The following is a 16,987-nucleotide window of genomic DNA, read 5'->3' on the forward strand; positions in this document are numbered from 1 at the left end:
TTATCTTCATTTCATGCCTCCCAAACCTATGTAGTGGCAGAAGGCAATTATATAGGGTTTAGATAGTATTTTGGAAAGTGGGACCTATGGTTGGATCAACTTGGTTTGATGTTGAAATGGTGGCCATGGTGGTGAAGTAGCAAATTGGGGGTTTGGGAAATAGATCAGCTCTAGAGTTTGGTTACTAGAGGTTTGGATCTCGCTTTTGGTAGGTCACATTGTGGCAGATTTGGTGATTATGTGGGTTCTAGGTTGTTGTTTGGCTTTGAAAAGTTCACTTCACTTCTACTATACCTCGCAAATAAATTTCTCAGTTCATGCAAAAAATATATGTAAGGAAGAAGACAAAGAACACAAGTCTTTAGGCTTTCAACCATTGGGTTCTATTTGGGTGAAAGAGTTAGAGATAGAAACACCCTCAAAGAAGACAATAAACCCAAATTGAATTTTGAGTTTTGTTGTAATCTTTTCTTCACAATTTAATATAAATGAGAGTTCCTTATAATTTTTTTTTTTTTAAATCCTAGAGTTTCTATGTTACAAACTTATAAATAACAGTCCTAAGTAGGGGTGTCAAATGGGTGGGTTTGGGGTGGGATAATTGGGTTGGGTATATAAAATCCATTTACCCATTAAAACTCATTTAACTAATTGCTTCTAACCCAAATTCAATCCAACCCAATTACCCAAATTCAACCCAACCCAATTATTATGGGTAAACCTCAACTCACCCAATTACCCAATTATCAAAATTACCAAAATGCCATTAAAGTGAAAACCCTAACACTATCTTGGATTCTTTTTTCCACTCTCTCTAGTCTCCACTCTACTTTCCCGGGAAAAAGAAAAAATAGAGAAAAAACTTTTCTTGGATCTAAAATTTATTTTTCTTCTTCAGCAAAATCAAAAGATTAGGATTCTTTTTTTCTTCTTCAGCAAAATCAATAGCTGAATTTAGCTAAGAACCCAAATAGGATTCATGGGTTTGTCCCTAAACGAATAAAAACTGTGATTTTCCTTCGTTTTCTCAGCAACCAAACATAGCCTAAGACCTCTAATTATTAACACCCAAAAAAAAAAACTAATCAAAGCCAAAAGTTCCAATCTCAAAGCCAACCCATAACCGCAAAAATAAAACCCACAACAACCCAAGCCAAGAAAATCAACCCACAGCCACAAAAGAAAAACTTAGGCGAGATTGGTGAAAGAAAGAAAAAACTCAGGCGAGATTGGTGAGGAGTGGAGGAAGAAAAAAAAAATGAAAGGGAGAAGAGAGATCGGCGCTGGGCAGGCGAGATATGCGAGGTAGGTAGGTGAGATCGACACTGGGTAGGCGAGATCGGCGAGGTGAGCACTCGACTCCATAACCTCCGACCCCATTCTCTCCGCCTTCCTCTCCCCATCCTTCTCCACCACTTCATTCTCCTCTGCCGCCCTCTCCTCCATAGCGTCGTGGTGGTTTCGAATGGAGAAGGCGGATATGGTTCCTAAGAAGCGAGACTTGGTGGTCTCAATGCTGTGTTTGTTGTGCTCATTGTTCTCTGAGAGAGAGAGAGAGAAAGAGAGAGAGAGAGAGAGAGAGAGAGAGAAGTGTTTGGAGGCCAAGAAAAAGAAGGAAAATGAAACGTCTAAGGGCTTCTTCTTCTTCTTTTTTAAATGTTATGGAAAGGGCTGGGTTGAATTTGGATATTTTTTTTTTTGGTTAAATAGGGCTCAATGGGTTTTTAGTTAAAATCCTATAATCACTAGGTTTAATTGGGTTGATACCCATTTAACATAACTAATAATTGGGTGGATTTAGGTTCAATTAGAGTGGGTGGGTTTGGGCGGGCAAATGGGTTTGGGCTTACTTTGCCACCCGTAGTCCTTAGACAACATTTGTTTAAAGTTTTTATAGCAGGTATAAGGTGTTTTTTGCTATTGATTATGGAATATTGATAATGATTGTTCTTAAATTTTACAAAATCGAACTTTTTGATCTTTTTTTTTTCTTTTTTTGGGGTGTGTTTTTTATGTTTTGAGAGGAGAGATACATAAAAAGGGTGCAAAAATACGTATTTACCCTTGTTTTTAACAAAAGTGGGTTACGGTGGACAAACAGAGCTTACCTCAAGTATTTTTTAAACCACGGGTAGGCAAAGTGATCTCGAGTCAAACCACAAATAGGTTTACTGCAATTACCCCTATAATCTATTATTATTTTTATTCTTCTTGAAAAAGTTATTGATTATTATTAATAATATTCTTATTTTTGTTTATATATATATATATATATATATATGTATGTATGTATTAATAAGCAAAGTTTAGAGAAAATCCAACTAGATTTTACAGTTGAAGTCCAATTTTATGTCATGTGTCCTAAATTATTTATTTTTAGAGATATTTTTATTTTTTTAATTTGGAGTTAAATGTGGGACCATATCATAAATATTCATCCAAGTGAGTTATCACGTACAAAAACCAAAGAGTCTAGAATTAATAAACATAAATTTTTTAAAAAATGGACAATTCACATCTTCTACCTATTAATATTCTCACAAGACTTTTTAAAGAGTTAAAAAAATATATATGAATGACTATTAATGATATTTAAATTATGTATGTAAGAATTATACTATGCATCTTAATATATACCTTTTAAGTATATCCATGCATATGCATGGGGTTTCAAGTTAGTTTGTATAATGAATATGACACTGTAGGGTCACGTTTTTCTGGCCAAGCCCAAGATGCATGGGACCTTAGACCAATGAGCCCGGTACAATGAATTTGTAGAGAGTGGGCCAAAGAGCTAGGTTTTAGTGTATGGACAACGGTCATCACGGTGTTCTTCATGGACCGAGTTTATCAGAGAGAATTGGTCTTCGGCACGATCCAAGGAGCTTTTTCTGGTGCCTCTAGTGTGTTTGGGGGGTGGGTCTCAGCCCCGCCCTTTTGTCTTTCTTTACTCCATTTTTATAATAGTTTCCTTCCTCCTGAATGGGGTCCCTAGAGCAGGTACTTGTCCCATCAGCCCTTTCCTCCAGTTGTTGGGAGTGGTTGTAAGGATAGAGAAGTATGGTCGTGTCAGACACAAGGCACTGAATGCAATAATGGCAGCCTTTCCCTTAGGCACTTCTGTTTTCTCCGTTGTCCTTTTATGTCTTTAGTACTTTTCCTGCTCCGTGGGATGATATGGAGTGTCACTACCAGTGGCAAGTTGCCTTCTTTATCCTCGGCCACACCCATGCCGAGGAGGATTCTCCCCATGGCTGAGGAGGGGCTTTTCCTTAGACTGGGCCCCTGGCCCAAGGTAGGTATCGACGTGGGCTTACTGGTCCTTTACCCCCCACAATAGCCCCTCAAAATCCTGCTGTCCGACTCCTCAGGCGAAGAGGAGGGTTTTGGTGACATCGGGCCTCTGTCACAGCTTGCCAAGTCAGGCCCTCCACTAAATGCCAGGGCCTCTTCGTTTACCTAAGGCGCGTTCTTGGCTGTGAGACATTCTTTCAGTCTATCCAAGCCACGTTCCTGTCGTTTCGGTACATGAGGCATGCTTTGATTAGGGTCTCTTCACGAGGCGACATAAATCCAACGGTTGAAGACTACTTTGGAAATTGAGCGAGATTTATTTCTCTTGTAATTCCTTCTTGGAGATTTGGGTGAATTGATTGCCACCAGGTTTTGCCTCCTATATAAGACACACGGTGGGAGGTCATTCCCCTTTATTTGTAGACCATTGAGATTTGCAGATCCTTGAGCTTTTCAGGTTCCTAACTCTCCAAATGTTCCCAAAGTCCCCATTATGAGTGTGACTAAGGTTTAGGGAGTGGAATGGTCATGTTTAGGGTGAGGGTGGGGGAACCAAACCCTCTTCAGGAGCCTTGGGTATCTCCGAGATTCAGAATGGCCCAGTCAGGGTAAGGGAGACAAAGGCTAAAAATATTTCCATTATATATATAAATCTTTTTATAATTGCCAACAATGCCTTTTTCTTTGGGGGATATATATATACACGGATTGTTAGATAGATTTACATTATATACGGTTTATTAGGATTGTAGGGGGTGGGTTTGAACGCTCCTTCTATTGGACGAAAGGTCTCAAGCCCAACTGGCCCAATACAATGAATTTTTAGAGAATGGGTTTAAGAACTAGGTCCTAGTCTGAACTACAATCACTGGACATGGTTAGATGCGGGCTGGGCAATAAGGAAATGGATTAAAGTATGAAATTTTGTCCTCGAGCGTTTCATCCGAGGAACTTAATGCTCTTATTCTTCTACTTTCAGTACTAGGTTACAATGGTTTTCAAGACCATGCAGATTGACGCCGCTTTCTCCTTTTTCTCTCCTCCTACTCTCTTTTTCGCGATCCCCATTCTTGGAGGGTCTCTCACATTATATACTTCTTTCTAGTCGATCTTGACCCTCCACTTGTTTATCTTGCAGCTCATCACTCGAGTGCTCGTCTTATCAGCCACTTTCCCAAACCCTCTGTGAGTTATGGCAACCAAGGCCGCACTATTCAGGGGTCCTTTCCTCATTAATGCGACCAGAACGTTAGTTGGGTGCATTCAATGTGAAGGTGACAGCTTCTCCTTGAATTGCTCTCACACCATACCCTTGTGTGTGTCCTTCTATGCTCGTCCTTTCTTCTGAGGGTGCTCTGGGAAAATGCCTTTGATGGCGTGCTGTCCTTTCCTTCTAGGGTCTGGAGTACCGAGGACAAGATCATCCTCGGCATCATCTCTAGAATGTTTGGGCTTTCTTCATGCGTCATCGGGCATTTTTCCCTCTTCGGCGTAGGCCTTGGGCCTAGTACTGAGTGGGCCGGGGTTGCTAAGTTCCTTGGTCCCACAATAGCCCCTCAAAATACTACTGTCCAGCTCCTCAAACGGAAAGGAGGGTTTTGATGACATCGGGCCTCTGTCATGGCTTGTCAAGTCTTGTCCTTCATAGATGCCAGAGCCTCTTCGTATGCCCGAGACACATTCCTGGTACCTTGGTATATGAAGCGTGTCTTCATTAAATGCGAGCGGCTCTGTGCCTCCCTACGTTTAACGGTGAGATGGAGATCTAACGGTGGAGATTTCCTCACCTTTATGGGCGGGAAAACCCACACGGTTATTTTTAATGGGAGGTATAAATACCCATTTGAACAGACTTATCTTTTTATCTTTGCACTTAGGAGTTCTTGCATACATATCCTGAGTTCAGTTAAACTTCCAGCCAAACTCAAGTCTCTTTCCAGCATAAAAAGCCTGTCCGAGGAGTTTTTCCTTATTTTTGTAAGTTTTCTCCTCTCTCCAACTTGCGTTTTCTCTCTTCTAAGTTTATCTTTCTCTTGTTCCTCTCCTTCTTTTGTCATCCCCTGAGTTTCTCTAGCGGTTCTTAGAGATGGGTAAATTAAAAAAGTTGGTTGAGACCGAAAAGGCGATGGAAAAATTCATCACCGATTATAGGATACCTCCCAATGTGGGTCTGAGGTACTGTGAGGAAAGGGAATGGCACTTTAGGAGAAAAACGGGCGAGGTGGTGATTCCCATACTCGCCTTTATAGAAGGGGGCGTGAGAATCCCCATGGGGCCAGTAATGAGAGATTATCTTAGGCACTTCCGATTAGCCCCCACTCAGTGTGCTGCTAATGTGTTTAGGATCCTGGGTTGTGTGAATGCCTTAAACGAGAAAATGGGGTTAAGGTTAACCCACCACGACGTAAACTGGTGCTACAACCTCCAACTCCTGAAGGGCAAGTCCTACTATATGAAGACGAGGGGCGATAAGGTTTGGCTTATTCAGTGCCTCCCCGAGTCCAGCAAAGGGTTAAACAAGGACTTTCTCATTGTGTCTGGGGAGTGGCACGATGGCCTTCTTTGCCCCACGGTGGAGGAGCCAGGCGGGGTATCTAGAGTAGGAGAGGGATGATCTTTTTTACCATCATGATTTGCACGGTTCGGTTACTGATATGAACATGTCTTCTTTTTGCAGATCCACACGCCTTTCAACGTCACTTCCATCTGACCAACAAGGAGGATTTGGAGACTATTCTCAAGGTGGCGGTTTTTGTAAACGTGGCGGACAACCAAGTCAGTGTTGCTCACAAGTGAAAAACTTTTTCAGAAGCAATATAAAACAAAAATCATATTTTCATTTAAAGATCGTTGTACCACACAACCATGGATTCTAAATAGAACAAAATTGCGTACCTCTCTTAGCAACCCAAGTGTGTTGCCTCCCAAGGTATTCACGTCTCTCTCTCTCTATTTCTTTTGAGTTTTCAGAAGACTGCAGTATCACACAGTAGTTCTGATGGCCAACCACTGAATATGATATTATAAAATCTTATTTTATAGTAGACTTCTAAAACCCTAGAGAGAGATTGGACGTGGGATCCTTAGGGATCCTAATCTTCAGCCGTAGGATTTTATCAATAACTTTTTAAACGTTATTGACTTATCTTAAAACTCTTTCCAAAATTATTTCTTAATTTTCTCAACCATATCTAGAAAATATCTGAACTTTTACATATTACAATAATGTCCATCAACACATTGCAATTGACCCCTGAAGATTAGAGAATTACAAATGAGGTCTCATTTCATACAATTTTATATCTATGTCCTTCCACCATACTATATTCTCACAAGCCACTAGGACTGGATAAATATCATTGTCATGTCCCTAGCTTATGTGACCCTTAATTTCTTGATTTCATAATTTTTATTGGACTCCAAAATGTCTTTAAAAAAACTCTTTAAATATATATATATATATATATTCAATATTATATGTGAAAAACATTTTTGAAAAATGTCACCGACCGGTTTTGTTTTGAGTCCAACTTCAATATGAAAATCAACTGAATATACTATCTTCTTTAAAGACTGGTGGATTCATTGTTAAGCATTTATATATTTTACTCATTACACACATAACCCAACGTGTCTGTATATAACCTTTAAAATTGGCATCACCAGTTGACATTGTCAAAGTTATGTGCATAATAAATAAATATACACAAACCCCTCATGTTTGAGGACAATAGAAAAAATTGTGATAGAACAACCTTTTAATTAACAATGATCACTCCATAAGGTGTCCTTGATCGGATCCAATTCAGTGTATGTACTTGTTACATTACACCCACTTGTTTGCTTAAAGTCACTACTTCAATGATGGAGTAAATCATCCTATCATATAGCAACACAACAAGTGTAGGTTTCAGTGGTAATATTCAATTAATATCCACAGCCTAGAACAATTTAATAATATATGAAAAATCATTACTCCCTGTCTTTGGTTCCTTAACCATTAACATGATTTTTCCTACAAAGGTGACATCATATGCCACATTTAAACAATGAAATATACCTATAAAAGTTATGAATGTGAAAATAAAATTTTATCATTAACTAAAAAAGCATAGTATTGTTTTTGAGGGCACATAATTCTAACAATCTCCCACTTGCACTCAAAACCAATCATACATGTATTTAATACCCATTGCTTCCAAATGTTTCTCAAACACCTTTTGAGACAATGCCTTTGTGAGTGGATCTGCAGCATTATTAGTAGAGGCAATCTTTGTTATTGCTACATCACCTCTTTGTATAATATCACGTATCAAGTGATATTTACGTGCAATATGTTTTGTCCTTTGATGAGCCCTTGGTTCTACTGCATTTGCAATAGCCCCACTATTGTCACAATAGATAGTAATGGGTGACTCAATAAAAGGAACAACTTCAAGTTCTTGAATGAACTTGCGAATCCACACAACTTCTTTTGCAGTTTCACTTGCAGTTATATACTCTGCTTCTGTAGTAGAGTCTGCAGTAGTATCTTGCTTGCAACTTCTCCAACTTATTACTCCCTTGCCAAGAGTGAACAAAAATCCAGAAATTGATTTTCTATCATCAATATCAGATTGAAAATCAAAATCTGTATACCCTTGGACAGTTAAATCCTCACCACCAAACACCAAGAAATAATGTTTGGTCCTATTTAAATATTTGAGGATATGTTTTACTGCTATCCAATGCTCAAAACCTGGATTGGATTGATATCTACTCACAATGCTCACTGCATAACAAATGTCTGGCTTAGTGCAAAGCATTGCATACATGAGACTTCCTACAACCGAAGCATAAGGACAATTTCTCATTTTCTCTCTCTCTTCTTGTGTTTTAGGACACATTTGATTAGAGAGATGAACTCCATGTCTAAAAGGTGAAAACCCTTTCTTGGAATCTTGCATGCTAAACCTAGCCAATATTTTGTCAATATAATTGACTTGTGAAAGTCCCAATAACCCTTTCTTTCGGTCTTTAAACAATTTGATTCCAAGTATATAGAACGCTTCACCAATATCTTTCATTGCAAAGTGACTAGATAACCATATTTTTATAGATGACATTGCTCCTACATCATTGCCAATGAGTAGTATGTCATCTACATAAAGAACTAAAAATGTAATAGTGCTCCCACTAACCTTTTTGTAAACACAGGGTTCATCCATATTTTGTGAGAAACCAAACGATTTGATTGCCTCATCAAAACGGATGTTCCAACTGCGTGATGCTTGCTTTAGGCCGTATATAGATCTCATCAACTTGCACACTTTTGATTCTTGACCATGAGATATGAAACCTTCTGGCTGGTCTATAAAAATTTCTTCTCAAATGTGTCCAGTCAAGAAAGCTGTTTTAACATCCATTTGCCATATCTCATAATCATAATGTGTAGCAATTGACAATAGAATCCTTATGGACTTTAGCATGGCTACTGGCGAAAAAGTTTCCTCATAATCAATTCCAGCCTATTGATTATACCCTTTTGCCACTAACCTAGCTTTATAGGTCTCCACCTTACCATTAGGTCCTATCTTCTTTTTGTAGACCCATTTACAACCAATAGGCTTAACACCTTCTAGTTTGTCTACTAAGGTCCAGACCTGGTTGGTATACATTGAGTCCATCTCTGATTCCATGGCCCTTTTCCAATTCTCAACGTCCTTATCAGTCATTGCTTCTTGATAAGTAAAAGGATCATTATCACGCTCCTCTGACTCCAGTAGATAAATCTCATTTAACAAAGTGAGTCTAACTGGAGGCCTAGTAGTCCTTTTACTACGTCAAGTCTCTTGTATTTTGCTTGGTTCAGTAGGCACTATTACTTGCTCTTCATTATTCGCATTCAACTTAGCCATTGGGTTATTAGTTTGTTCATTAAGAGAAACTTTTGCTCTACTTTCATTTAAGCTATAATCTTCTTCAAGAAAAATAGCATTCCTACTCACAAACACTTTTTGCTCACTAGGATTGTAAAAATAGAAACTAGTAGACATCTTGGGATAGCCAACAAATAAACATCTATCACTCCTAAGTCCTAGCTTATCCATATTAGACTTTCTAACATGTGCTGGACAACCCCATATCTTTAAGTGATTTAGACTTGGTTTCTTACCAATCCATAACTCATATGGGGTATTAGGAACTGATTTGGTAGGGACTCTATTTAATAGATAAACAGCAGTCTCCAAAGCATAACCCCAAAATGAAATTGGCAACTTTGACATGCTCATCATAGAACGAACCATATCTAATAAGGTTCTATTTCTTCTTTCAGCTATACCATTATGTTGAGGTGTGGCAGGGGGAGTCAATTGAGAAATAATCCCATTTTCTTTTAGATATTCCTTAAATTGATCCAAGAGGTATTCTCCTCCTCTATCAGAGCGAAGAACTTTTATGCATTTTCCAGCTTGTTTCTCAACCTCATTACGAAATTCTTTAAACTTGTCAAAGGATTCAGATTTATGTTTCATTAGGTACAAATAACCATACCTAGAATAATCATCAATAAAAGTAATGAAGTAATAGAAACCACCTCTTGCCATGTGATTCATAGGACCACAAACATCAGTGTGTATTAATCCTAATACATCTGTGGCTTTAGCTCCCTTTCCTGTAAAGGGACTTTTGGTCATTTTCCCTTGTAAGCAAGGCTCATAAATTGGATAAGGCTCTACCTTCAAAAGATTCAATGGCCCATCCCTTACCAATCTATTGATTCGGTCAATATTGATATGACCAAGCCTTAAGTGCCACAAATGGTTAGGATTAACATCTCTTTTTCTTTTAAGAGATAACACACTGACAGCAATATCATTCTCAACACAATTAATAGAATTATCAATAGAACTCAAAAAATAAAGACCATCTTGTAAAATGCCAGAAGTTACAAATTTATTATTAAACTTAACAAGAAGTTTAGAAGTAAAAAGAAATGAATATCCTGAACAACCAAGTTTTGAAACTGAAGCTAAATTTCTTCACACTTCTGGCACATATAAGCAATCTTCTAAAACAAGAGTTCTACTAGAAGATAATTCTAAATAAAAGGTTCCAATGGTAGTGGTTGCAATAGTTGCACCAGTCCCCATCTTTAGGATCACCTCCCCTTCATTTAGCCTTCGGGTCTCCTTGAACCCTTGCAACACATTGCAAATGTGTGAGATTGTACCAGAATCTACACACCAAGAATCAAATGGACCATCCATTAAATTTGTTTCAATAACGAGCAAATTAGGCATACCTTCTGTAGGTTTGTCATTCTTCAGAGAAGACAAATAATGGCGACAGTTTCTCTTCCAATGACCAGGCTTATTGCAATGGAAACAATTTCCTTTTGCTTTCTTTTTCTCAATGTCCTTATTCACTTTGTCACCTTGAGCCTTATTGAATGACTGAGACCATTTTCTCTTAAAGTTCTTACCCTTAGGCTTCAACTTAAAAGAAGTATCAAACTTTTCAGCCAACATTACAGTAGGCTTTTCTTTCTTGATGAGATCCTCAGTTGCTTTCAACATATTGAGCAGCCCTGACAATGTCACTACCATCTTATTGATGTTATAGTTCATGATAAACTGATTAAAAGAATCAGGTAAAGATGCTAGGATCGCATCAACTTGGGTCTCACTATCAATTTTTGCACCAAGCATATCCAGTTCATTGATGAAAGAAATCATCTTCAGGACATGTTCCCGAACTAGAGTTCCTTCCACCATTTTGGTGGACATGAGATTTTTCATAGCAGTTTGCCGTGCACTTTTGCTTTGTTCTCCAAACATCTCTTTGAGGTGCAGCATCATATCTTGTGCTGTAACTAGGCCTTGGCATTGTTTTTGCAACACATTGGTCATAGAGGCCATTATGTAGCATTTAGCCATTTCATCAGCCTCATGCCACTTATTAAATGCATCTCTTTGCACCTCAATGGCATCAGCTAAAGCAAGTTCTGGTGCCTCAATATTAAGGACATGAGCTATCTTATCAGCAGTGAAAACAATGATTAGGTTCCTTTTCCAATCTACATAGTTTGGTCCAGACAATCGATTTTCATCCAAAATCTTAGCTAAGGGATTAAAATCGGTCATAATGAATCTGCAAAATAATATAAAATAATATTTTCACATACATATATCCATCATATTCAAGTTTTTGAATAACTAATGGTACCTCCCACAAGAACAAAATATCATAGATTCCCATAACAGAATATAACAATTATATTCATAAATAGTTCAAAGTGGGCATCAGGAACCTTTACCTTGCATGCTCCAATAATTTCTTTTGAAATATACTATGCACACCATATAAAGGCAAATAGATACTATTCATCATAATTTCATCTCATGTTTCTAATTTTATTTAATTTATCTATGACTCCTGATTTACTTTTGGCCTCCAAATCAAACATGTTTTACACTATTTTAGTGGTCATGTTTATTTGGATAAGTGCAAACCATTATCTGAGTGTGATATATGTGCTAGTATGATTATGTTGCTATTTTAGCCATACTCCCACCAGTCATACACACACCTGTCTTCTCAAGAAGTAAACAAGAGGAACTACTAAACCAAAATCAAGTCTATCCTTTTGGCTTCAACAAAATTTTAATTTAATAGAACCTTTATTCACCGACAATGGAGGGCCATAGGAATTATTCTATAAAATAATCCTATTTAGCGCTTAATATATATCAATACTGGGATGCAACTGTAAAGTGAGTCAATGCACTAAATATCGTTCTTTATGTATCTGACACAACTCCCACAAACTGAGATTCAATACCTTAATACGGTAATACCCAAGTTTTTTATCAAAAAAAAAAAAAAAAAAAAAAAAAGAGTCCATGAACCAAAATATATCAACATGGGTTACAGAGATAAGCATATATACACGAAACCATATATGACAATCTATAAAGCAATTATAGCATTACATATACACGAAACCATATCTGACAATCTATAAAACAATTATAGCACTATGTAGCTAAGATTAGATGCAAGATACATGCCACTTCAGCAAGCTATATGTCAAATATAATCAAAAATGTCGAAAACAAATCGGAACCAAACAATCAACATATATCACATATATATCAATCACGGCACATATTTTTGTTGTTCTCCACTTCTCCGAATAAAAACAATTAACATATCACATATATATCAATCACAGCATATAGAAAATAAATCTCGGCAAACAAACTGATATTAAATAACAATTTAAAATCCATGATTAATTGTAATTTGCTTTGATACCACTAAAAAACTTTTTCGGAAGCAATATAAAACAAAAATCATATTTTCATTTAAAGATCGTTGTACCACACAACCATGGATTCTAAATAGAACAAAATTGCGTACCTCTCTTAGCAATCCAAGCGTGTTGCCTTCCAAGGTATTTACGTCTCTCTCTCTATTTCTTTTGAGTTTTCAGAAGACTGCAGTATCACACAGTAGTTCTGATGGCCAACCACTAAATATGATATTATAAAATCTTATTTTATAGTAGACTTCTAAAACCCTAGAGAGAGATTGGACATGGGATCCTTAGGGATCCTAAGCTTCAGCCGTAGGATTTTATCAATAACTTTTTAAACGTTATTGACTTATCTTGAAACTCTTTCCAAATTATTTCTTAATTTTCTCAACCATATCAAGAAAATATCTGAACTTCTACATATTGCAATAATGTCTATCAACACATTGCAATTGACCCCTGAAGATTAAAAAATTACAAATGAGGTCCCATTTCATACAATTTTATATCTATGTTCTTCCACCATACTATATTCCCACAAGCCACTAGGACTGGATAAATATCATTGTCATGTCCCTAGCTTATGTGACCCTTAATTTCTTGATTTCATAATTTCTATTGGACTCCAAAATATTTTTTTAAAAAAAACTCTTTAAATATATATATATATATATATATATATATATATACACAATATTATATGTGAAAAACATTTTTGAAAAATGTCACTGGCTGGTTTTGTTTTGAGTCCAACTTCAATATGAAAATCAACTGAATATACTATCTTCTTTAAAGACTGGTGGATTCATTGTTGAGCATTTATATATTTTACTCATTACACACACAACCCAACGTGTCTGTAAATAGCCTTTAAAATTGGCATCACCAGTTGACATTGTCAAAGTTATGTGCATAATAAATAAATATACACAAACCCCTCATGTTTGAGGACAAGAAAAAATTGTGATAGAACAACCTTTTAATTAACAATGATCACTCCATAAGGTGTCCTTGATCGGATCCAATTCAGTGTATGTACTTATTACATTACACCCACTTGTTTGTTTAAAGTCACTACTTCAATGATGGAGTAAATCATCCTATCATGTAGCAGCACAACAAGTGTATGTTTCAGTGGTAATATTCAATTAATATCCACAGCCTAGAACAATTTAATAATATATGAAAAATCATTACTCCTTGTCTTTGGTTTCTTAACCATTAACATGATTTTTCCTACAGAGGTGACATCACATGCCACATTTAAACAATGAAATATACTTATAAAAGTTATGAATGTAAAAATAAGATTTTATCATCAAATAAAAAAGCATAGTATTTTTTTTGAAGGCACTTAATTCTAACAACAAGATCTTAGGGTACAATCCTATCCAGAGGTCATTCGTCGCCCCGAAGTACATAATCAGAGCTAACGATCCCCGGCTTCAAAAAATCACTGTAGTTGAGCATGGATTTCTGAATCCCTAGGGGTCTCCTGTTCCAGAAGGCATCCCATTGGTCGGCTCTTCTTAGTCCCACCAAGCAGCGGAGGCCGAGAGTGATTTGGGCTTGCCCGAAGAAGGATTCGGTGTATTTGGCCAAGCCAGTCCGTCCGAGGATCCTTCTGGTGATTTGGGCGACCCCGGCCTATCCGAAGTGGATCTCTTGTCAATAAGGACATCTTCTCAAGTGGAGATGGGTTTTAAAAGGAAGCCCCAGGCAAGCCTACTCGATCTGATTGAGGGCTAGCCAAGGAAGGACACGCCAGGGAAGTCACAATCCAACCCTTCTCCTCCTCCTCCTCCATAACCTCAACTTGTTCGGACTAGGTCTTCCCCTTCTCGATCACAGCCACCCTTTCCTCGATCCAAACTTCCCGCCTCTGCCCAATCGACTCTGCCTCTTTGGCCTGAGCCCACCGACCCAAAGAGGAAGAGGAATTCCAAGGGTAAGGAGCCAATGGATGGGGGGAAGTCTCGCACATCTCAAGAGGAGGGTGAAGCCCCTCGGCCTCAAAAGCAACTAAAGATTGGGCATCAGGGCCAGGGCAAAGAGGTCGATACTCAATCTGCGTCCGAGGCTTGGCTTCCTACCCCAATGCTTCACGGGGAGCCATTCATGGAAAATGCCTCTCTGAGGGACTTTCGAGGCGGCAAAGGCGCGTATGTGGCTGACGCATTGGAGAGGACCCTGCTCCTCCCCACCAACATGGAAGAGTTGAAGAATACGAGGAGGTAGGAGGTCTTCCTCAGCATGAAAAGGTACTTAGCCATGGTAAGGCTTCTGATACTTGTGATTCTGTCAATTTTTGCTCCTTGATTTCCCATTCACAGTGTGCTTGTTTCAATTGGCAGGCCGTCCAGGCCACTTGTAGGCTGGAGGATGAGGCTAAGGAGCAGAGCAGGTCCTTGGAGACTGAACGTAATAAGCGCCTAGACGCTGCTCGGACCCTTAAGAACTCCTAGGCTGACCTCACTAAGGCCAGGGAGGATTTGAAGGAGATGACCAGGGCTAGGGACAGTGCTGAAGCAGGCCTGTCTAGTGCCCAAAAACAAGCCAAGACCCAGACAAAGCGCTTGCTTGAAACTGAAGATCAGTTGAGAATCGCTAAGGAGCAGATTGTTGATCTTAAGAAGAAGCTGGTTGAGGCGGAGGAGGCCAAAAACGTTGCAGAATGGGCTAGGGATGAAGCTTTAAAGGCTAAGATGGAGGCCGAATTTGCCAAGACAGAGGCTGAGACCTCCAAGGACAAAGCCGAGGAGGAGGCCTATGACGCGAGGGTGGCTGATACCCAGGCCATCCTTAAGGCTCAAATCCCTGGGGTATGCCGGCTTTACTACTCCCAGGTCTGGAATGAAGCCCTCAAACAAGCTGGGGTGGAGGCTTCATCTGATCTGTGGAAGGCGGAGAAGGTGTGCTATCCTCCGGCCATCCATGAGACTAACTCCGAGACGGTGAGTGCTCTAGGGGAGGCTGAGGCTGCCTTAACCGTGTCCCCTACTAATGAGCCAGCTGAGGGGGGTGAGCTTCTTAAGGTGACAGAAACAAGTGGGAGTTCTAACCCTGAAGCACCCTAGGAGGCTGTCGGATCTATAGTCAGCGCTCAGGACTCTCATGTCGAGGAGCCACCTTTCTTGGTTTAGTCCCTTCAATCCATTTCCCCGGCTGATGTCACTCAGGGCTTTGAGGTCAATCCTGCTCAGCTTCCCAAGAAAGGGGATGTCTCCCAGGATCCCGAGGCCAATCCTGTTCAGCTTCCCAAGGAAGGGACCAAAATAAAGTTGAAGAAGTAAGGGTCCCGGCCAACTTTTGTATTGATTTTTTTTTTTAGTTTATTTTTTAGTTGGTTTGCTTCTGTTTTAAGAACCTTGGAATTTATTTGTAACCGAATTTTTCAACTATATGTATGAAATTCCTTTCTTCCTTTCTTTTTTGAATCATGCGTTTATTGCCATTACCGATATTACTATTACTGCAAATCTCGTGGTTTGTGAATTAATTATCCTAATGGGGGTGAATGGTTGTGCACATAATATATTTGAAGTTAAATCCTTAAATGCTAACTTACCAACACCAAAGGGACGCTTGGTTTGCGTCTACCTATATTTCTAGGGGGCTAAGTGTATAATCCGAGGTGCCGAGTGTGCACTTAGGTCGTATCCATAGCTTTTTACAAATCTTGAAGTAGCTAGTTTTTCCATAGGTTTGAGTCCGAGGACCATGCAAGACCTTGGTTCTGTCTAGCACTTAGCTTTTCTTGGAATGACTAGTTTCCCCCATAGATTTGAGTCCGAGGATCATGCAAGACCTTGGTTCTGTCTAGCACTTAGATTTTCTTGGAGTGACTAGTTTCCCCATAGGTTTGAGTCCGAGGACCATGCAAGACCTTGGTTCTGTCTACCACTTAGGTTTTCTTGGAGTGACTAGTTTCCCCATAGGTTTGAATCTGAGGACCATGCAAGACCTTGGTTCTGTCTAGCACTTAGGTTTTCTTGGAGTGACTAGTTTCCCCTTAGGTTTGAGTCCGAGAACCATGCAAGACCTTAGTTCTGTCTAGCACTTAGGTTGTTGCCAGAATGCGAGACGTGTAATCAAGATGGACTTTAAAATTTGAACTAGATAAACGCTTTTATTAATAATAATACCTTCTTAGGTTATTTACATTCCATGGACGAGGTACAGCTTTTTCATCTAAGTCTTCTAGGTAGTATGCTCCTATTCCCGCCATTGAAGTAATTTGGTATGGGCCTTCCCAGTTGGGTCCAAGCTTTCCCCATGATGGGTTTTTAGCAGCACCCACAACTTTTCTCAGCACTAAGTCCCCTGGTGCTAGCAGTCTAAGCTTCACGTTGGCATCATATCCATGTTTGAGCTTCTGATGGTAATAGGCCA

The sequence above is a fragment of the Quercus robur genome, chromosome 8 (genome assembly GCF_932294415.1).
Source record: "Quercus robur chromosome 8, dhQueRobu3.1, whole genome shotgun sequence".
Taxonomy (NCBI): domain Eukaryota; kingdom Viridiplantae; phylum Streptophyta; class Magnoliopsida; order Fagales; family Fagaceae; genus Quercus; species Quercus robur.